General features: G+C 41.5%; 1 protein-coding gene across 1 annotated transcript in view; it reads right to left on the bottom strand.

Moving 5' to 3' along the window:
• The window catches only part of LOC143289054 (uncharacterized), a 74,110-nt gene extending 60,180 nt beyond the window's left edge, over positions 1–13,930 (bottom strand). The window contains exon 1 of the mRNA XM_076597866.1: positions 13,664–13,930. The gene's annotated coding sequence lies outside the window, so the exon portion shown is untranslated. The remainder of the gene's footprint in view (positions 1–13,663) is intronic.
• Positions 13,931–19,914: the final 5,984 nt, after the last annotated feature.

The following is a 19,914-nucleotide window of genomic DNA, read 5'->3' as shown; positions in this document are numbered from 1 at the left end:
CCCTACCTCAAACAGGACATTGATAAACTTGAAAAAGTGCAGCGCCTATCTGCCCGGTTCATAACCGGCGATTATAAATCCAAAACACCCGGCTCCATCACCAAGATGCTTCACATTCTGCAACTGCCGACACTCCAACAGCGCAGACATGAACTACGCCTCATCTTCCTCTACAAGGTGGTTGAGGGGTTGGTACCGGCCATACCACCTACTGAGTACTCCACATAAACCAGGACGACTCATAAGGCCACGACTCATAAGGCGATCAGTACGATACCACCAGTACGATCTCTGATTATACAAGAAACAACACAAGACCAAGTCAGCAGATGTCAGACAGAGCAATACAAACAGTCATTTGTTAGCACAGTAAGAGACTGGAACCACCTGGAAGAAAACATCGTAAGAGCACCAACTCCTGAGATCTTTAAAAAAAACAACTAATAACATCTCAACAGTGAACCTGCTAAGCTGCGCACACCTCCACCCGTCGCGATAATGCCATAATCTTGGCGACAGTGATGTACTTAACAGATACAGAAGACCACTTGGGCGAATGAACATAGTGAAAGCCCTGTACACTGAGAGTGAAACACACAAGCTTTTTATGTATTGAGTATAATTTCAAAATGTAATGTTTAAGATGAGAAAGATCAGTTTAAAACAAATTAACACCCCTAGCATTAATTACAGATTAATTTCCCTTCTTTACTATCTGCACCAAAGACATGCACCAGAAATATAACTATGCTTAGCAAAAGAAGTTCCTGTTTGAACAAAAAATGATTTAAAAAAATGACTGCTCTTGATGTTGTGTCAGAATATCAGATCAAAGTGCCAAGTTTAGAGAATTAAAAAAAATATAAATATAACAGTAAATTCAGTTTGCATATAATTTGGCTTCTTTTTTTTTCTTCTTTTTTGTCCCAGAGGTGCAATATTGTTTTAAACAAGATGACTGGAAAGAACTGAATTTTTCCTATTTTTATGCCAAATTTGGTGTCAACTGACAAAGTATTTGCAGAGAAAATGGCAATGTTAAAGTTTACCACAGACACACACTCACACACACACAGAGACAACCGAACACCGGGTTAAAACATAGACTCACTTTGTTTACACAAGTGAGTCAAAAAGGGCAGGGGGAAGTCAATGATCTGCCCAAACTGTCACAAGAAGGAAGTGCTTTGTTAGAAGGAGAAACAAGTTTGAATGAAGCGAGCTATGCCTAAAAAATATGAAAAAAATGGAAAGAATGCAGGTACAGACGGAATTCCATGTATTTATTAACGTATTTATTTGTTTAATTATTCATTTATTTCCCTTTTAAGACACTATGTTCTTTTGTAGTGTAATCAGTCAGTGAAAGATGGAGGACTTTAAACCATTTGTAAGGAATCATAACCAATATCCCCAAATCAGACAAATCAAAAGAATACATTAAAAGTGGAAACCTGTATCATTCTGATCATCATGAAGTGCCTGAACCTGTTTTATACTGTGCAGACTGCTGGGGACTACACACCTTTTTCAGGACCCCTGCAATTTGCCTTCAGCCTGGACTTTTCTTCAGCCTTCAACACCATTCAGCCTTGTGTGCGAGAGAGAGAGGGGGGGGGGGGGGGGGGAGTGTGTGTGTGTGTGTGTGCGCGCGCGCGCCTTACCTTGTGTTTGTACTTTACCTTGGTGTTCACATAACTACTTTTCTGCTTTGCAACGTATGTTTTTACATAATACTGTTTATTTTCTTTGTGATATCATATTTTTATTTAACGTCTTGTTTAGGTAGTCTGCAGCTGACCAGCAAAGGCAGATTAGAATAAAGACACTGTCTAAATAATCTATTCTTCATTCATAAAGCTTTTGATTACCTCCCTCATCTCCCCCTCCGCGCTTTCTGTCTCGTGTGTGTTACGAGTGGTACAGTGGTCCCAGTATCTACACTAACGAGTGAAATCAGTGCATGGGCAACAGTGGTTTTATAGGCTCTGAGAGGTTACCAACACAAGCTGGTCTGTTTGTCGTATCCAGGTTAGACAATGGCGAGATTACACATGGTTGAGTCAACATAGAACAGGCCGACGTGACAATCACGACATACGCAGGAACACACACACGATCTCACGACGCCACTGTCGGGAAGGGAGAGGGGTGTTAAAGGTGAAGTGGGAATGGGCTGGGGTGACGCCGGGTTTGTTGGGGTTGTTTTTTTTTTTTGTTTTTTTTTTGTGAAGTTCGGTTTCCGCTCACAGCGCAGACCATTCTGAGTGGGACTGTGTTCAGATTTTGTGTGGACAGCCATGGAAAAAGTGGTGGAGCGGGTAAGAAAAGAACATACAAGACAAAACGAAAGAAATTTTACATTCCTTCCGTTCTTCATTCCTCCCTTCCTCTTTTCTTTCTTTCATCGTTGATTCCTTTATATATATATATATATATATATATATATATATATATATATATATATATATATATATCTTTAGTTTCTGTTCTGTATTTTCTTTTAAAAAAATCAATCTCAACTTATCTTTCTCTGTTCCTGTGTAATCTTTTCTTTTTGTACATCCTTTCATTCCTTTCTTTCTTCCTCTTTTTTTCTTTACGTTCTTTCTTTCCTTCTTGTCAATTTCATATTTTGTCTTTCTTTTATTTCATTCTTCTTATTTTCTCCCTCCCTTCCTTCCTGTCTGTCTATACTTTGTTCATTCTTTGTTTTTGCTATTTTCTTTGTTCATTGTGTTTGGTGTTTCTTTTCTTCTTTCTTTTGTTTTCTTCATTCCTATAGTCCTTTTTCCCCGACATGTTGTGGTGTGTTATTACAGTCAGGTCATATCGTTTTCTTCATTCCTATAGTCCTTTTTCCCGACAGGTTGTCATGTGTTATTACAGTCAGGTCATATCGTTTTCTTCATTCCTATAGTCCTTTTTCCCGACAGGTTGTCATGTGTTATTACAGTCAGGTCATATCGTTTTCTTCATTCCTATAGTCCTTTTTCCCCGACATGTTGTGGTGTGTTATTACAGTCAGGTCATATCGTTTTCTTCATTCCTATAGTCCTTTTTCCCGACAGGTTGTCATGTGTTATTACAGTCAGGTCATATCGTTTTCTTCATTCCTATAGTCCTTTTTCCCGACAGGTTGTCATGTGTTATTACAGTCAGGTCATATCGTTTTCTTCATTCCTATAGTCCTTTTTCCCGACAGGTTGTCATGTGTTATTACAGTCAGGTCATATCGTTTTCTTCATTCCTATAGTCCTTTTTCCCCGACATGTTGTGGTGTGTTATTACAGTCAGGTCATATCGTTTTCTTCATTCCTATAGTCCTTTTTCCCGACAGGTTGTCATGTGTTATTACAGTCAGGTCATATCGTTTTCTTCATTCCTATAGTCCTTTTTCCCGACAGGTTGTCATGTGTTATTACAGTCAGGTCATATCGTTTTCTTCATTCCTATAGTCCTTTTTCCCGACAGGTTGTCATGTGTTATTACAGTCAGGTCATATCGTTTTCTTCATTCCTATAGTCCTTTTTCCCGACAGGTTGTCATGTGTTATTACAGTCAGGTCATATCGTTTTCTTCATTCCTATAGTCCTTTTTCCCGACAGGTTGTCATGTGTTATTACAGTCAGGTCATATCGTTTTCTTCATTCCAATGGTCTTTTTTCTCGACATGTTGTCATGTGTTATTACAGTCAGGTCATATCGTTTTCTTCATTCCTATGGTCTTTTTTCTCGACATGTTGTCATGTGTTATTACAGTCAGGTCATATCCATTTCTTATGATATTGCTGATGGGGGGAAGCTGAGGTGGGAAAAGAAATAACCCTCTGTGGAAGGTGGAGGAGGGGAGGGCAGGGGTAGGTGGAGGGGAGGCGAAGGACGAAAGGGTATGTGTGCTTTCAGACACGTCACTGACACCAGTGGAATGACGGTCTATATTGGTGGGCACAGAGACAAGCTTACTCAAAATGTTCTACTGATATTGAACCATCCAGCATCATAATCTTTATAATTGATGACAGAAAGTGAAAGCAAAACAAAGAGAGAGAGAGAGAGAACAAGAACACAATTTTTATTCCATAGGCCTCCGGTCCCGAGAAACAAAAAGAACAAGTAAACTGCATATTAAAGAGAACGAAAAGGTGAAAACGGAAACATGAACAAGCCACTCATGCAGGACGGTAAAATTTCTAAAAGATACATATTTTAAGTTATTTTTCTCAGCTGAGAGGGCATTACTGTTCCGTTCCTATATTTATCCACGGAATTTTTTCGTATTTTTATTGCATAAAATATATCAATTCATAGGTTCCTTGTTTTATGCATGTTGTCACATTATAACAATCGTGGTGGAGATTGTATACAACTGTAGACCAAGCATTCCTCTGATTTCGGAATACAAAAGGACAAGCACAAATCACATGTTCTTCATCTTCGGTGACTCCACACAAGCCGCAAAGTTTATCCTGATAATTGTTGAGAAATTATTTAAAAGGTAATTGCTCCAAGCGTAATTTGACAATGCACTCTGAGACATTTTATGTCCACACAATCAAAATATCTTTCACTTTCGAAAGTGAACTGAAATGTTCTACAGTAATTACAGATATCTTTCTGCAGTATAGACCTTTCCCATTCTATGAGGTAAATATCTGTCAGGCGTTGTTTAAACAAGGAAATAAACGAATTTTTACAACTTTGAAACGAGAGACAGAGAGAGAGAGCACGTGTATCTCTGTGTTTGCTTCATGAATGCATAACTGAGCATGTGCACAAACAGTTGAAAGCTGTATGCATTGTTATATTGAATGTAAGTAGTCATACCATCAATGCATTGTTTTCTGATGTGCCAATAAGGGTCTTTTCCCCTTGAAAAGGAGGTTATATTCTTCTCAATCAGTACAATACAATCCACATTGATTCTGTTAGTTCTTTTCCTTTTCTGTGTTCAATTTTTTGTTGATTTTTTCTTTCCATTCTGTTTTCATTTTATTCATTTTTTTCTTTGTCTCACTTTTTTTTCTGTCTTTGTTAACATTTCTTTTTTTTCTGTCATTCTTCTTAGTATTTGATTTTCGTTTGTTCTGCATCTTTCTTTCGCGATCTTTCATTTTCTTTATTCCTACCTCCTCTTTGTTTTCCTCTTTCCTTTCCTTTCTTTATTTTATTACCCCCTATTTTGATGGTATCAAATTAATATCGGATTTGATGAACTATCAAAATGTGAAAAAAACCACCCAGGTTTATCATCACCTAATCACTTTGAAAAAGGCTTTTGTCTCTTTACACTGGACTTTTTTTTTATATCGGTTTTGAAAGCTTGTGGGTTTGGTAATGATATATGTTGGTGGATTGAAACTTCTTCAACAACATCAAAATTGCTGTAATTGTAATTGGCCAGACATCTAAATGGTTTGATATTTAACGGGGAAGCAGTCAGGGTAATTCATTTTCTCATTATTTTTTATGTTGAGTGCAGAAATTTTAGCCACAATGACAAGAGAAGATAAACAGGTAGGTGGTATGAAAATCAAGGAAGTGGAAAACAAAATCTCCCAATTCGCATACTATACGCGATTGATGAAGGAGGGTAATAAAATCTCTTCTGAACACACAAGCTACACACCTGCTGGAGAACTGTAGCAAAATTTCAGGTTTGTTCATGAATGGTGAAAAACCACAAGCAATATGACTTGGGATTTGAAATGATTACAAAGAGTTTACTGTCCACATCCACAAATTAATGGTCTGGAACCCAGTTAAATTTATTATCCTTCGTGATTGATCTAAAAGGTTGTGTTGCCGTAAACTATAAATACAAATTTTCGGAAGTAAAAACACTGTTCAAACTTTGGTCACAAAGAACCGTAACTACTACTGGTAGAGTGGCTGTCCGGAAGTTACAACCGTTGAGCATTAAATTCGTTTGGAATGATAAACAAGAAAAACCTCCAGTATATCAGTGAAAGACGGTGACTGGGATGTTCCAGACGTACGAAAGTACATATTGCTCTAAAAGTCAGAAGAAGAAAAACATAAATGGATAAATACCGCAATACGAACGTGTCCATTTCTGGAATGTATTAGTGCTTGTGTCTATGTCGTCATTCCGATTTTGTCATCAAGAGCGTCTTTCTTTCGCATCGCATGCTAATAGCAGTATCAGTATCAGTATCAGTACCTCAGCATCTGCCAAGCAGATGCCTGACCAGCAGCGTAACCTAGCGCGCTTAGTCAGGCCTTGAGAAAAAATAAAATGAAATAAAATAAAATAATAAATAAATAAATAAAATAAAATAAAATAAATAAAACTAATAGAGTTGGCGAACAGCCCTGTTTTAGGTTCCATTTGGGTTTCTTTTTTTTTTAAGATTCACAATTGCGTCCTCGAAGAGTTCCTTTGCACGTGATGAGACCTTCTGAAACAGTCACCAGAAGAAGTCTCTCAAAAGCTTCAAACACTGATGGAATGGTTGTTGTGTTAACCGGCTACAATGGCCTCAGTGGATCCCGCAGCGCAGATGTCCGACTGAACGATGTCTCTAAAGCTTGTTCCTCTTTTTTCTTGTTCTTTTTTCAAGAATACAAAGGAAAGAACAAGAGACATGAATCACACCATGACGCACAACATTCTTCTGGGACTGTTCATTTTCAAAAATGGTCATCAGTGCTACTCGAAGGTCAAACGTAACAAAGGCATACCCCTGACCCAGTTGTCTGGTTCCGTCCATTGATATCTGCAGAATGTGTTGCACGGTTAAACTCTCTGTGACAGAATGAAGCGCAAGTTGCTAGTCAGCTGGGGGAACGAATGTCAACGATGTTGAGTACAGGCTCCACCATTTCGTTTGTGAAACATGGCGGGAGCTTTTGAATCTGACAATGATGGCTAGGTGGGTGTGTCGATCAAAGCTGTGTGTCACTGAGCACCAGTGTCCGGCCTGGTTTTCAAAGTTTCTTGTCACTTCTTGGATGGCAATTCCATGTGTTGAACGTGTTGTTAGATCCTGTCTGTCCCCTGTAAATTAACATTGTCTCAGCAGGAAATGATTATGGCAGCAAGCTGCTACTTTTAAGTGCATTATCGCTGACTGCAGTTCAAAGACAAGTTCAAGGATACAAGTCTGAGATACAATAGTGATCAAAATGCTAACAAAGTCAGCGCTGCCTGTTAGATGGCGGATTGCAGTGCCCAGAACGATGTGCTTTGACATCTTCACTGTCCATCTTTGACAGCATATCACATGTCTTGCGAAACAGGAAAAATGATTCTGTTCAGAAGCAGTTTTCTTTCCAGTCACTTTCAAGAAAGTCATTTACAGAATCAAAAGTCTGTTCTTATTCAGTCAAAAGAGACGCCACTATTAGTGGCCAAGGCATCATTGGAGCTTCTCTGTGACCCTGAATGATGAGACAACGGAAAGTGAGGGCTGCCTCTTCCAAACTTCTATCCTCTGAAGCAGCAGAACAAAATCACTTTCAAAGGTTCTGCCTGTGTGTAGATCTGATGAGTATAGTAACTCATCCCAGTGATTCTGGTCATTTGGAGCTCCAAAACCTACATATTTTGCTCCCGAAATCAGTGTAGTTTTCAGTTTCTGAGTCGTGTGGTTGGGATTGTAAAACTAGTTTTTCTTTTGCATAATTCATGAGTCCCTCAGCATTGATACACGTTCTTCTTCCTCTTCTCCAAAGCTGTTTTCCACGTACTCTCAGCATGGTTAAAAGCGTCTCTGTGGGCTTCCTTTTGCTGTGTAAGTAATTTGTCTCTTCTTTCATTTCTATCCACACGCCTCAGGTGTGCCTTTCGAAACATTTGTCATGAGGTCTGTGTCCTGTACTTGGACGATCACACCAGTTCCCTTAAACCAAAATCGATGAAAGCATTTGAGACCGATACCGATTTCGGAAGATCGGAAAAATAACATGCAGAAGAAGAACGCAAGGCAACAAACAATGACACAGATGTAGGCAATGAAGTTTTGCTTCAACAGAGAAAACAAGACAAACTCACAACAACTTTCGAACCACAGCCATGCGTCCCTGAAGTTGTTGAGTCACCTGCCAATGGTGCACATTACAAATGAAATGTGGCACACATGAAAAAAATCATAACCAGATAACAAACAAACACTGACAGAGAGAAAATGCATGTTCAGAAAAAAGAAAAAGAAAAAAAAAAAACAACAACAACCCAACAACATCAGTTGATCCGACTGACAAAAAGACACACAGACAGAAACTGCAGTCACAAATACAAGCTGTCAAATGTTCCACAAGAATGAAAAGGCAACCAGAGAAATTCAAAGACTATGTTATGAATGAATAAACATTGATATTGATATTCATGCTGTAAAAGACTATGTTGCAAATGGGTAAACATTTATTTTGATGTTTAGGATGTCAATGATGCTTATTATTAGAGATTTCATATGTTGATTCAGTACTTGTACTTTTTGTGTGAAAAAACAACTGAATTTAGATAATAAACGGGAGAGTGAGAAAATGGTTCAGTTTCAATGCCAGTGCAATTGAACAAGCTGGAAGAATGAGTTAAAAAAATTTGGTCAAGTTTCAGTGTTAAAAAGTCGTCTTAATATATTTTAGTTAAGAACATCATTTATTCTGGAAGAAGGAAGAGATCGTAGTAGATTAAGTTTAGCATGCTAAAGTTCTAAGATTTGAATCATATGACTGCCATATTAATTAATGTGCGTTATTATGCGAGATTTGGGAATGTTCCACGGGATAATGTTGTAACCAGAATTCATGGTATCTGGGAGGCCTGTAAAGACCTTTAATGTTCACCATTCCTCCTGTTGATCATATGGTATGAATGGTTACAGTTTCTATTTTCAAGGTCGCAGAAATACTTTTGTTATTTTCCCCCCTCAGCCATCAGACCTAAGCAAAACACCTTACATTACTTTATCACGAAGTGACGTTAATTCTTTATTTTTCTTTCAACACTTGAATATAATTATCTGCTTTATTTTGCATTCTTTCGATCAGTTCCATGGTTGCATTCGCTATCGTTTTCGATCTTCTTTTCACTGACAGATTATCTATAAATCTTTTGTCAAATGAATTTATCTTCATATCAATATTTAGAATTTACAGTTTCTTTATCAAAATGGTTAGCAGCAATTCTTTTATAACATTTGAAATTACAGTTTGATCTTCCTTGAAATAGGTGATATCTTTCAAAAGTGAGGAACTAAACTTCCAAAAAGGTGTTGTTGTTTTTTTGTTGTTTTTTGTTGTTGTTTTTTACCAAATGATAAATGCAGTGCCGTAATGGAATGATCTGACATATATCCTTGCAAAACATCAGTGTGTTCATAGTGGCAATAAAGATAACCAGACAAAAGAAAAAAGTCGAATCTACTTCGTTGTAAATGTGCTGCTTTACGCCAAGTAAAACGTCTTAATTCTGGGCTATTTTCTCGCCAGATGTCTGTTTGGTCAATTTCCAACATCATCGATTCTATTACTTTCTTTGCTCTTAGGTTACTGACATGTCTGTATTTGTCATAATCATAAGTCAGGTCCAATACAAGATCCCAGTCTCCCACAGCAATTACGTTATGGCTATCATATTGTTTAACTATTTCAAAAAGGCTTGAAAAAAACTGAGATGTGTCTCTGCTTGGGCCACATACATTTACTAAAATTAATTCCTTATACACAAAAGAATTTTGAAAAAAAATATAATTTCCCTTCTGGTCTCTTTTGATATCTTCAAAGTTAAATTCAAATGTACATATTAGTATCATCTGACAGTTTGTATTGTATTCATGCTTGAATTGGGAGCCAGTGAAGGGAAGCGAGATGTGTTGACATTTTTTGCCTTGAGCGTGAGTCGTGCAGCAGAGTTTTGAACTTTTTGAAGTTTGTCAACACAGTGTTTGGGACAGCCGGCAAGAATAGCATTTCCATAGTATATATGGGGCAAAAGAACAAACCGAAAGCCTCGTGGTTTCTGTGGTTAAATATTGGCAAATGAAGCTGATTGTCAGAGTGCTGCATATGTTGACCTACAAATGTAGTTGACATGTATGTCAAGTGTCATGTCGTCTGAAAGCATGTACCCTAAATTGCATGCAGATGCTGCGAAAGGTATGTCTGAGGTTCCTACCAGGATAGATGATGGCTCAGGCAAGTCAGAAAAGGGGCGCTTTGAATGAATGAGAAGTGCTTCTGTTTCATTATCATTTTGTTTGAGTTTGTGATCTGTCATCCATGATTTGACATCTGTGATTCACAATACTGTGTCGTTTAAGAAAGATTTATTGGAAACGAGTGACTTTGGATGAGCGTATGAAGAAGTTTGGTGTACATGATGAAGAGTATAGGACATGAGTCATATCCCTTTTGAACTCGAAAGAAGACTGGCGCCGATTGTGACGAATGATTCTTGGTGACAACTGTCTGGATGCGACGTGAACGATAGCTTTTAACCCAAGAGACAGCCAATCCAGTAGTGATGAAGGATGTGCAACAGAAGTGCATGTTCTATGGTGTCAGGCGCTGAGATTTAACAGAGTAAGAACAGAAGCATGACCTTGATCTTATGCCAAGAGTATATCGTCAGTGACCTGAGAAGTGCAGTTTCTGTACTGTGTGAGGGTCTGTATTCTGACTGGTAGGGTGACAGCAAGGAATGTGAGTTTAGGTATTTAAATAACTGACTCAAACCAACTTTTTTCAATGACTTTAGTGTATAAAAGATAACTTTGAGACTAGTCGATTATTATGTAGAAAGTTTGCATCCAGAGAGGACTTCTTAAGTAATGGTTTTATTACTGCGGCTTTACAGCTAGAGAGGAAAGAACCTGACTGAAGGCTTTCCTAAAAGTGTCAAAGCAGGCAAGACGGTGTCAATGTTTTCGACTAACAACGAAGTAGGAATGGGACATGGTTGGCAGGTGGTCGGTTTTTACTTTAAAATAATTTTTCTAAGTTCATCTTCCGTGTGACAGGATGGAAACTGTCGAAAACAGAATAAACTGAATTAGTGCCTTGATTCCAACTGATCACAGATGATACACAAAATCAGAGATGTAAAACAGAAATAGTTGAGACTAGTACATACAATTCTTGACACACATGTAGCAATAAAAGCAATGGGTGTAGCATCTACTAGCATGTGCGTGTTGTAGTGATTCGGTTGACCATTTATACGGAGTTGTAAACGTGACAAAAGTTTACTAAACATGCCAAAAGTTTACTAAAATCATTACTTTCGTTAATGAAAATGTGAAACTTCCTGCAATGTAATGATTCCCATATGCATTGTCTTGTCTGGTGTAACCGAAACCATAAAACAGAAGTCTTTAGCTCATGGTAATATTAGCAGAATGTTATCTTTATAAATGCCGGATTGAAAAATATATACAAACGTAGGCCTACATGTATTTCAAAAGCATCTGAACACTCGTTTTGAAAATGAGCAATGTACTACAAAGATACACTGCAGCCTGTCCACTTTTAATGTTGAATGTCATAAACCAGTATTTCTCACGGAAAACAACAAAGTGAAAAAACAACAACACACAAATAAACAAATAAATAATTTGTTTTAAAAGAATGAAAATCTAGTTGGGAACATACTGAATACTGCATCTCTTTACATGAAATGGCATCAAGTTAATGTGATAATGTCAAAACTTTTTAAAGTGCGTGTTCAATTGAGTGGGTGCTGTTTTTTTCTGAATTTTGTTGTTATTTTATTTCCTTTCTTCCTTTTCGTGCATGTGTACATGTGAAACGGAGTGTTTTCTTTATACATATTTCTTCTTCAAATATATGTGGAAGAAATACTAAGTAAACTTTGTTATTAATTTGAATATGATCCATCCCTTCCAGACAAGATCTGTATTAACAGTAGCCTGCAGACATAAAATTCGCATGTTCGTAATCATGGTGTCTTTTCCATGAAACCCTCCCTTGCAAAGTGCACATCTCCAATATTTACGGTGGTGCATTTCTGCAGTTCACCACTCGCAACCAAAACCCTTGTCTGCTTTCTTGTCTGCAGTCAATGCTGTCCTCTTGGGCGCCCAAAAGTGCCTGCTGTACAAATTCCAAAAAGTCCTTTTTTTCGTATGGTTTTCTGTCATTTTAGCTTTTCAGATGTCGCTGTTGAATTCTTAACATGGTACAGATCTTGTGGTGCTTGCAACGCTCCAAATTGCCACCTACCCTAATTGCCGCCTGTGCGTGTGTGTGTGCGTGCGTGCGCGCGCGTGTGTGTGTGTGTGTGTGTGTGTGTGTGTGTGTGTGTGTGTGTGTTCCTGCTGTAGGTCGATATAATTTTGTCCCCATTTTGTGTTGAGTTTGATGTTTTTCTTGTGTCTATGTGTTCTTGGTTATGACTTGTTTCAGTCCGTTTATATGTATCCTTTTTCTGCGTTCTGAAATAAATCTCAGTGGTTGTCAGCTGTTGTCAGAAATGGTCAACAATGTTCAGCGATGGGTGCGGTGGTCAAATGTTTGGAGCGTTGGATCTTCGCCCGAGTTTCCCGAGTTTGATCCCCATCTCACCTGGTGGGTTAACGGTGGACGTTTTTTACGATCTCACAGGTCAACAACTGTGAAGACCTGTTTGTGCATGGGCGCTCTTCATGTGTATACGCACGTAGAAGATCAAATACACACGTTAAATATAATATAATCCATGCCACCGTTCGGTGGGTTTTAGAAACAAGAACATACCCAGCATACACACCCCGCAAATGACTGCCTACATGGCGGGGTAAATAACGAAAACGGTCATACACGTAAAAGGTTACAAGTGTGTGTGTGTGTGTGTGTGTGTGTGTGTGACAGAAACCTGACTGAATGACACAGGAAACGAACGACAAGCGCCCAGTAGCAGATGTCAGTCGGCTCTTCCCAGGTAGAAGTGCAAATCATTCCGTCTTTGTAGGGCTCTGACCGAGGATAAGCGCTATATAAATATCCATATCATTAGCAGTAGATAGCAGTGGTCAGTAATGGTCAAATCATGCGAAGAAGTCCCAATATTGAATAACCGTCTCAAAATATACAACCTAAACATTAATTAGTGCCAAGAAAGTAGTCAACAGAGGTCAGTTGTGGACCTTTAGTGGTAAAAAAAAAAAAAAAACACCTTAAGACTAGTAAAAATGCATAAAACTGACATAATAACGCAATCCGGGCGACGATTTAGGTAGGAGACAAGTTGGGGCGGAACAGTGCTCTGTGTGTGAAGAGTGCAACCACTGGTCGTCAGTCTGAAGAGTGCGCGCGCGCGCTCGCGCGCGTGTTTGAGCGTGCGTGCGTATGCCTATGTGTGGGCTCTTGAATACGTGCATGTGCGCTTCAATGAGTGTTTAAGCGTATTCGTATACGCGCGAGTGCCGCTTTGTGTGCCCGATTAAATTACGCATTTACTCCGACAAGTTCATTTACTTACGATATATGTGATAATTCAAACGCGATATAAATGTGATAATTATAGAAATCGTACATTGCACGCCCAGAGGAAAAAACACGATAAAACCTGCATTGATCAATATGCCTTCACTCCCGTTTTGTGACACAAGTGTGACTGACACCGAACATTGTGACTGCTGATTAATATCTGATTTTTTGTCTTGACCCGCTTGAGATTTGGAACAGTGACTCTGCTTACCTCGAAATAGGCTGCAATCCAATGACAGCACGTCAGAAATAACACACACGGAACGCTCTTCACAGTTTCAAGAAACTTATGTGTCTTGTTGAAAAAGTTTCTCTGTCACTTCGTGAAAATGATACTATATGTAGCTTTGAGGCATGTTCTTCTTTTTTGGCACAGCTTGTCGCTGCTTGCCTGGCTGAACTAAACAATAAACTGTCACCACAATCCAGCACGACAGACAAGGCCTTCGTGCGACGGGTCCCATTTCACTCGTCGCTAAGTAACGGCGTCACCTCCCCAAACCGTCACGAAGGGGAGATAACAGTACTCGCTTTCTCCCTTACCCCAGTATTAACATTTCTCCCTCTCCCTCTCCCTTGTCAGTGTTTTTCGGCACATCTCTTCACAGCGGTCCCTACCTTCGTATGCCGTGTTCTGTGTACCTGTTCACTCAGCTAGTTAAACAACATTCGTACACTCAATGCTATTCGATTTACTGTATGGTGGCAGGGTACGGTTGCGCACACATTTCTAAATGGCTGGCCGCCAGGTACTGGTCGAACGAGTTGTGGAGATACGTTTTATGAGTCGAACCTTCGAAGAACCTGTTACCCGCACACACAGGCGCTTTTTTTTTCTTCTTTTTTTCCCCCCAAGCACACATCATGGTCGTGGCAGCTCTTTGGCTTGAACAGACCTACTTGAACACAGCTTTTGGTCTGACTTTAAACTATTTAATTACCTTTCAGTGTGTCAGCGTGTGTGCAAGTGCATGCAGGCATGTGTGTGTGAACGTATATATATATATATATATGTGTGTGTATGTGTGTGCATGTGTGTGTGTGTGTGTGTGTGTGTGCGCGCGCGCAGGATAACACTATGGGCCTCCTGTACGATCGAGCTTCGTTCGTTCATTTACGGTAGGTATACTTTTTCTGTTTTGGTTCAAGATTCGAATCGAATTCTCGACGAGGCAAGGAGCGTCAGACATGAAACTAAACATGTACAGTGGGCATAAAGTGTGCTCCTTTAAAGCGACAAAAGCATACGTGTAGTCAACATTAGACTTGAATAAAATGTTAATTTGTATTTGTGAATGTTTTCTGCTACAATTATTTTGTGTGTCTGTGGTAAACGAAGAGCACACAAACTAAGCGCTGACTTTCATTTTAATTAAAGTGCTATAGCGGAAATGAAAAGAGCGCTAGCAGTCGTGTGTCCATCGAGATCGATGATGACCATCGTTGTCATCCAGCTTGGGGATGCAGGGAGGGTGGTGGTGGGGTCGGGGAGATGCTCATGAGTCTATCTGTGAATGCGCAGATGGCTGAATAGTCCAATCTGCGCACGAAATGTTCGCTGACAGTTGGGGCAAAGACAGGCATATCATTGTCAGGGAGCTTGTTTGCCCGTGACTTTCTGGCCTGCCTCTTCTGAACAGCTGCAGCAGTCCTGTCGGCCTCGCACAGCCTGGCGCCTTTGTGCACAGCAGCGCGCCATTTGTCACGGTCCATTGCAGATTCCTCCCAGGAGTCAGGGTTGTTGTCAAACGCTTTCAGAGAGACTTTCAGAATATCTCTGAAGCGCTTCTTCTGGCCTCCGTGTGATCTCTTCTCTTTTTGCAGCTCGCCATAGAAGAGCCTTTTGGGCAGCTGATGGTCTGGCATGCACGCCACGTGTCCAGCCCAGCGAAGCTGGGACTGCATCAGGATGGTGAAGATGCTGGGAAGGGTGGCTTTTGCAAGCACCTCCGTGTCTGGGGTCCTGTCTTGCCACTTGATGTTCAGTAGCTTCCTGAGGCATGTTGTGTGGAAGTGGTTCAGCTTCTTGGCGTGTCGTTGGTACACTGTCCAAGTTTCGCAGGCGTACAGTAGTGTGGGGAGAACTACTGCTCTGTAGACCTTTAGCTTGGTCTCGAGACCAATGCCTCTTCTGTTCCAGACATTTGCATAGAGTCTGCCAAAGGTTGCGCTTGCTCTTGCAATCCTGACGTTCACTTTATCGTCGATGGTCGCATTTCGTGACAGTGTGCTGCCAAGGTATGTGAACCGCTGCACCACACTGAGTCTCTGACCGTTGACTGTGATGTTGGGCTCAACATGGGGTTTCCCTGGGGCTGGCTGATGGAGAACTTCAGTTTTCTTCGTGCTGATGGTAAGGCCGAAGTTCCTGCTGGCAGTGGCAAACTTGTCGATGCTGAGTTGCATGTCAGCTTCAGATCCAGCGTTGAGGGTACAATCATCAGCAAACAAAAAGTCTCTGATGATGTCTGTCATGACCTTCGTTTTTGCTTGAAGCCTTCTGAGGTCAAACAGCTTGCCATCTGTTTGGTACTTTAGGGTGGTTCCAACATCGCCATCTCTGAAGGCATCAGTAAGCTTTGCAGAGAACATGAGGCTGAACAGTGTTGGAGCCAGGACACAGCCTTGGTTGACACCATTTGTGACTGGAAAAGGAGCAGATGTTTCGCCATTGTCCTGGACTTGAGCCTGCATGCCTTTATGGAATTGGCTGACCAAGGAAATAAATTTCCGAGGGCATCCGTACTTGGCCATGATCTTCCACAGTCCCTCTCTACTCGTGAGTGTCGAAGGCCTTGGTGAGGTCGACATAGGTGGAGAACAGATCAGCATTTTGCTCCTGACATTTCTCTTGCAGCTGCCTTGCAGCAAACACCATGTTGATGGTTCCGCGCTCTTTCCGGAATCCACACTGGCTCTCAGGCAAATGACCTTGGTCAAGGTGTGCTGTGAGGCGGTTTAGTAGGATCCTGGCAAGTATCTTGCCTGCAATGGAGAGCAAGGAAATGCCCCGATGGTTATCACAGGCTTGCCGGTTCCCCTTTCGCTTGTACAAGTGAATGATAGAGGCATCTTTGAAATCTGGGGGAGCGTCTCTTCTTTCCACATGAGTGAGTACAGCTGATGGAGCTTCTCAGTCAGCACAGTGCCTCCATCCTTGTAGACCTCTGCTGGTATGGAGTCTGAGCCAGGTGCTTTGCCACTGGATAGCAGACGGATTGCTATCTGAGTCTCAAGTGTTGGCGGATCGTCCAGTGCTTCGTTGATGGGGACTTGTGGGAGATGGTCTATGGCTTCATAATTTATGGAGGAAGGGCGATTTAAGACATTGTCGAAGTGCTCAGCCCAGCATTCGAGAATTTTCTCCTCGGTGATCAAGGTATTCCCATCTGCACTGAGGAGGAGGGATGATCCTGAGGATGTGGGGCTGTAGACTTCTTTTAAGGTATCATAGAACCTCTTCATATCGTGCCTGTCAGCATATCCCTGGATCTCATCAGTTTTGTCACTCAGCCACTTATCCTGCATCTGACGTAACTTTTGCTGAACAGTCCTGCGGATGGCATCGTACGCATCCTTTTTGGATCTGGACTTTGGGTTGCTCAGGTAGTCTTGATGCAGTCGGCGTTTTTCATCCAGGAGCTGCTTGATTTCATCACAGTTTTCATCAAACCAGTCTTTGTGCTTTCTGGTCATGGGTCCCAGGGTCTCTGAAGCTGTACTATAGATCAGCTCGCGCAGGGTCCTCCAGTCAGACTCCACATTCTGGTTGTCCAGAGAGGCGGATTCCAGACGATCTTCTAGCAGCTCCACAAAGGTCTGTTTGATGGTGATGTTTTTCAGCTCAGCGATGTTGAGCCGTTTTGGAGCCTTCTGGCCTTGGGGGCGTCTCTTGGGTTGGATTCGAATATTCAGCTTCGAGACAACAAGGCGATGGTTTGTCCAACACTCGGTGCCGCACATGGTCTTTGTCACACGTATATCTTGCCTATCCCTTTCCTGACGATGACGTAATCGATGAGATGCCAATGCTTTGAGCGAGGGTGCATCCATGACGTCCTGTTAAGGGTAGGGAGGCAGAAAACTGTCGGTTATCAGCAGTTCGTGCTCTGCACAGGTCTGAAGCAAAAGCAATCCATTTGGGTTGCAGTGGCCCACGCCGTGCTTTCCAGTCACTCCATCCCAGGAGATGTAGTCAGAGCCAACTCTAGCAATGAAGTCCCCAAGAATGATGAGCTTGTCTGCTTTCGGGATAGCAGCAATGACAGAGTGAAGGTCCTCGTAGAACTTCGCCTTCACTTCATCCGGGTTAGTCATGTTTGGGGCGTAGGCACTGACAATGGTGAGGTGCTTCTGGTCAGATGCCAGTGGGAGTTTCATGGTCATAAGCCTATCGTTGACTCCCTTTGGGATTCCAGCTAGCTTGCTGACAAGTGATGTTTTTACTGCAAAACCAACGCCAGCCTCGCGTCGCTCTTTGCTTCCTCGTCCACTCCAGAAGGTGTAACCAGATGCCCGTTCATAGAGCTCGCCTTCGCCTGCAAGCCGAGTCTCACTCAAGGCTGCGATGTCGATGTTGTATCTGGCGAGTTCGGATGCAACTAGTGCCGTTCTCCTTTGGGGTCTGTCCGCGTCATCTCTGTCCAGGAGAGTCCGTATGTTCCAAGCACCAATGGTGAGAGGAACGATCCTTGTTTTTTTTTCTTTTCTTTCTCTATGTTTCGACCGCTGATATAGGGTCCCTGCCAGCCGCGGTATACTGGCCAGGGTGATATGGAGCAGGCAATTTTTAGGGCACCTTTTCTAGCCCCTTCCTCATGCCAGGGAGGTGAGCAGTGCATTCCTAAAGAGGGCTGCTCAGACGGCTCCCGAGCTCCGTCGCTGCTCCTGTCGATGAAGAACGACCCTATGGCCTGAGCCGCCTGCATGCAGGTCCGCGGCTGCGACTGCCAGTGTACCCACACCTGTCGTTTCGTCGCTCGCCTGTCGCCACAGGACTTGGGGGTGATGAAAGGATGAAGGATGAAAGGTCATTAAGGGTGACTGATGACTTGCGCGATGAGTTTGTTTAAAGTGAAGAGGAGTTGCGCAACGTCGACCTCACTCTCTCGTCCGAGTCCACCAATTTCCAGTGGCAAGAGTAAGTCGAGACGACTGGAGGATGAGCACGGATGCAGTGGATGACCAAGATATCCTTTCGGTGTCTCACCTTGCTCTGTGCACTCCACAGTGCACTGCTGTAACCGCCTTCCTCTCCTTTGAACCGATTCTGCCGGATCCAGACTTCGCATGCATGGGTAGACACACCCCAGGGGCCAACTGCGTGTGGCATGCACACAGCACGGTGGAGCTAGATGGCCGTCGGTGGCTCTCCTGAGCCGACGCCCTTTTATGGATCTCGTTTTTAATTCCATAAGGGTGTCTAGCCACCCGCCTCACCAGTCCCGGAAGGGAGCGGTGGGAGTGCCGGTTTAGTCGCCGGCAACCCAACCCTGAACAGGTTGTACTGGATTACAGGTTACCAGTAGTAGTTCTAATGACCTGACCTGACCACAGTAGTAACAACAGTAAAACAACATACTGTCACCACAATCCAACACGACATTCAGGCCTTTGTACAACGGGTCCAGTTTCTTTCGTCGCTGAACCGTGATACAGCACCAACAGTAGTAACAACAGCAAAAGTACCACTGGCACTGGCACAGCACCATCAGAAACAAGTGAGAGTGTTTTTGGCAGTGATACGTATGTGTTCTTTGCAAAGTGGTTGGCGCGCGCGTGTATGTGTGTGATTTTTTTGTCAATATGAAAATATTGGTGGTTAATGTTAATTCAATGGATCACATTATTGTTCTACAGATATGTGTGGGTGGGGATGGTGGTGAACTTTTTTTTCAAAACAGTGTTTGTTAGCAATCATTTTTTTACATGCAAACATTGTCAAGTTCAGTTTAGTTTATGTTAAAATCCTGCATGTCCTCTCTCTCTCTCTCTCTCTCTCTCTCTGTGATTATATATATATATATATATATATATATATATATATATATATATATATATATATATACACATACACACACATGTAAATGTATATATATATATATATATGTGTGTGTGTGTGTGTGTGTGTGTGTGTGTGTGTGTGTGTGTGTACATATGCACACACACACACACACACACACACACACACACACACACACACACACATATACACATACATATACAAACGTACATATACATATACAAAATAAAACATACATACACATTGTATATCATCCATCAAATTGTGCAGCTTGGTCCAACTAAGAAAGTAAACATGATGAATTATAGGAAGCCATTGCATCAAAAGTGCATACAAAATTTAATGTCCATAGTAAACGCCCCAAACAAGTTCAAACATCTGAAACCAAGCGCGAAAATTTCAACACACAAACAATGCAAAACCCACCGACAAGACCCAAA

Source organism: Babylonia areolata, chromosome 13 (genome assembly GCF_041734735.1).
Source record: "Babylonia areolata isolate BAREFJ2019XMU chromosome 13, ASM4173473v1, whole genome shotgun sequence".
NCBI lineage: Eukaryota > Metazoa > Mollusca > Gastropoda > Neogastropoda > Buccinidae > Babylonia > Babylonia areolata.
The sequence above is the reverse complement of the archived record's forward strand: the minus strand, read 5'-3'. Positions and strand labels throughout refer to the sequence as shown.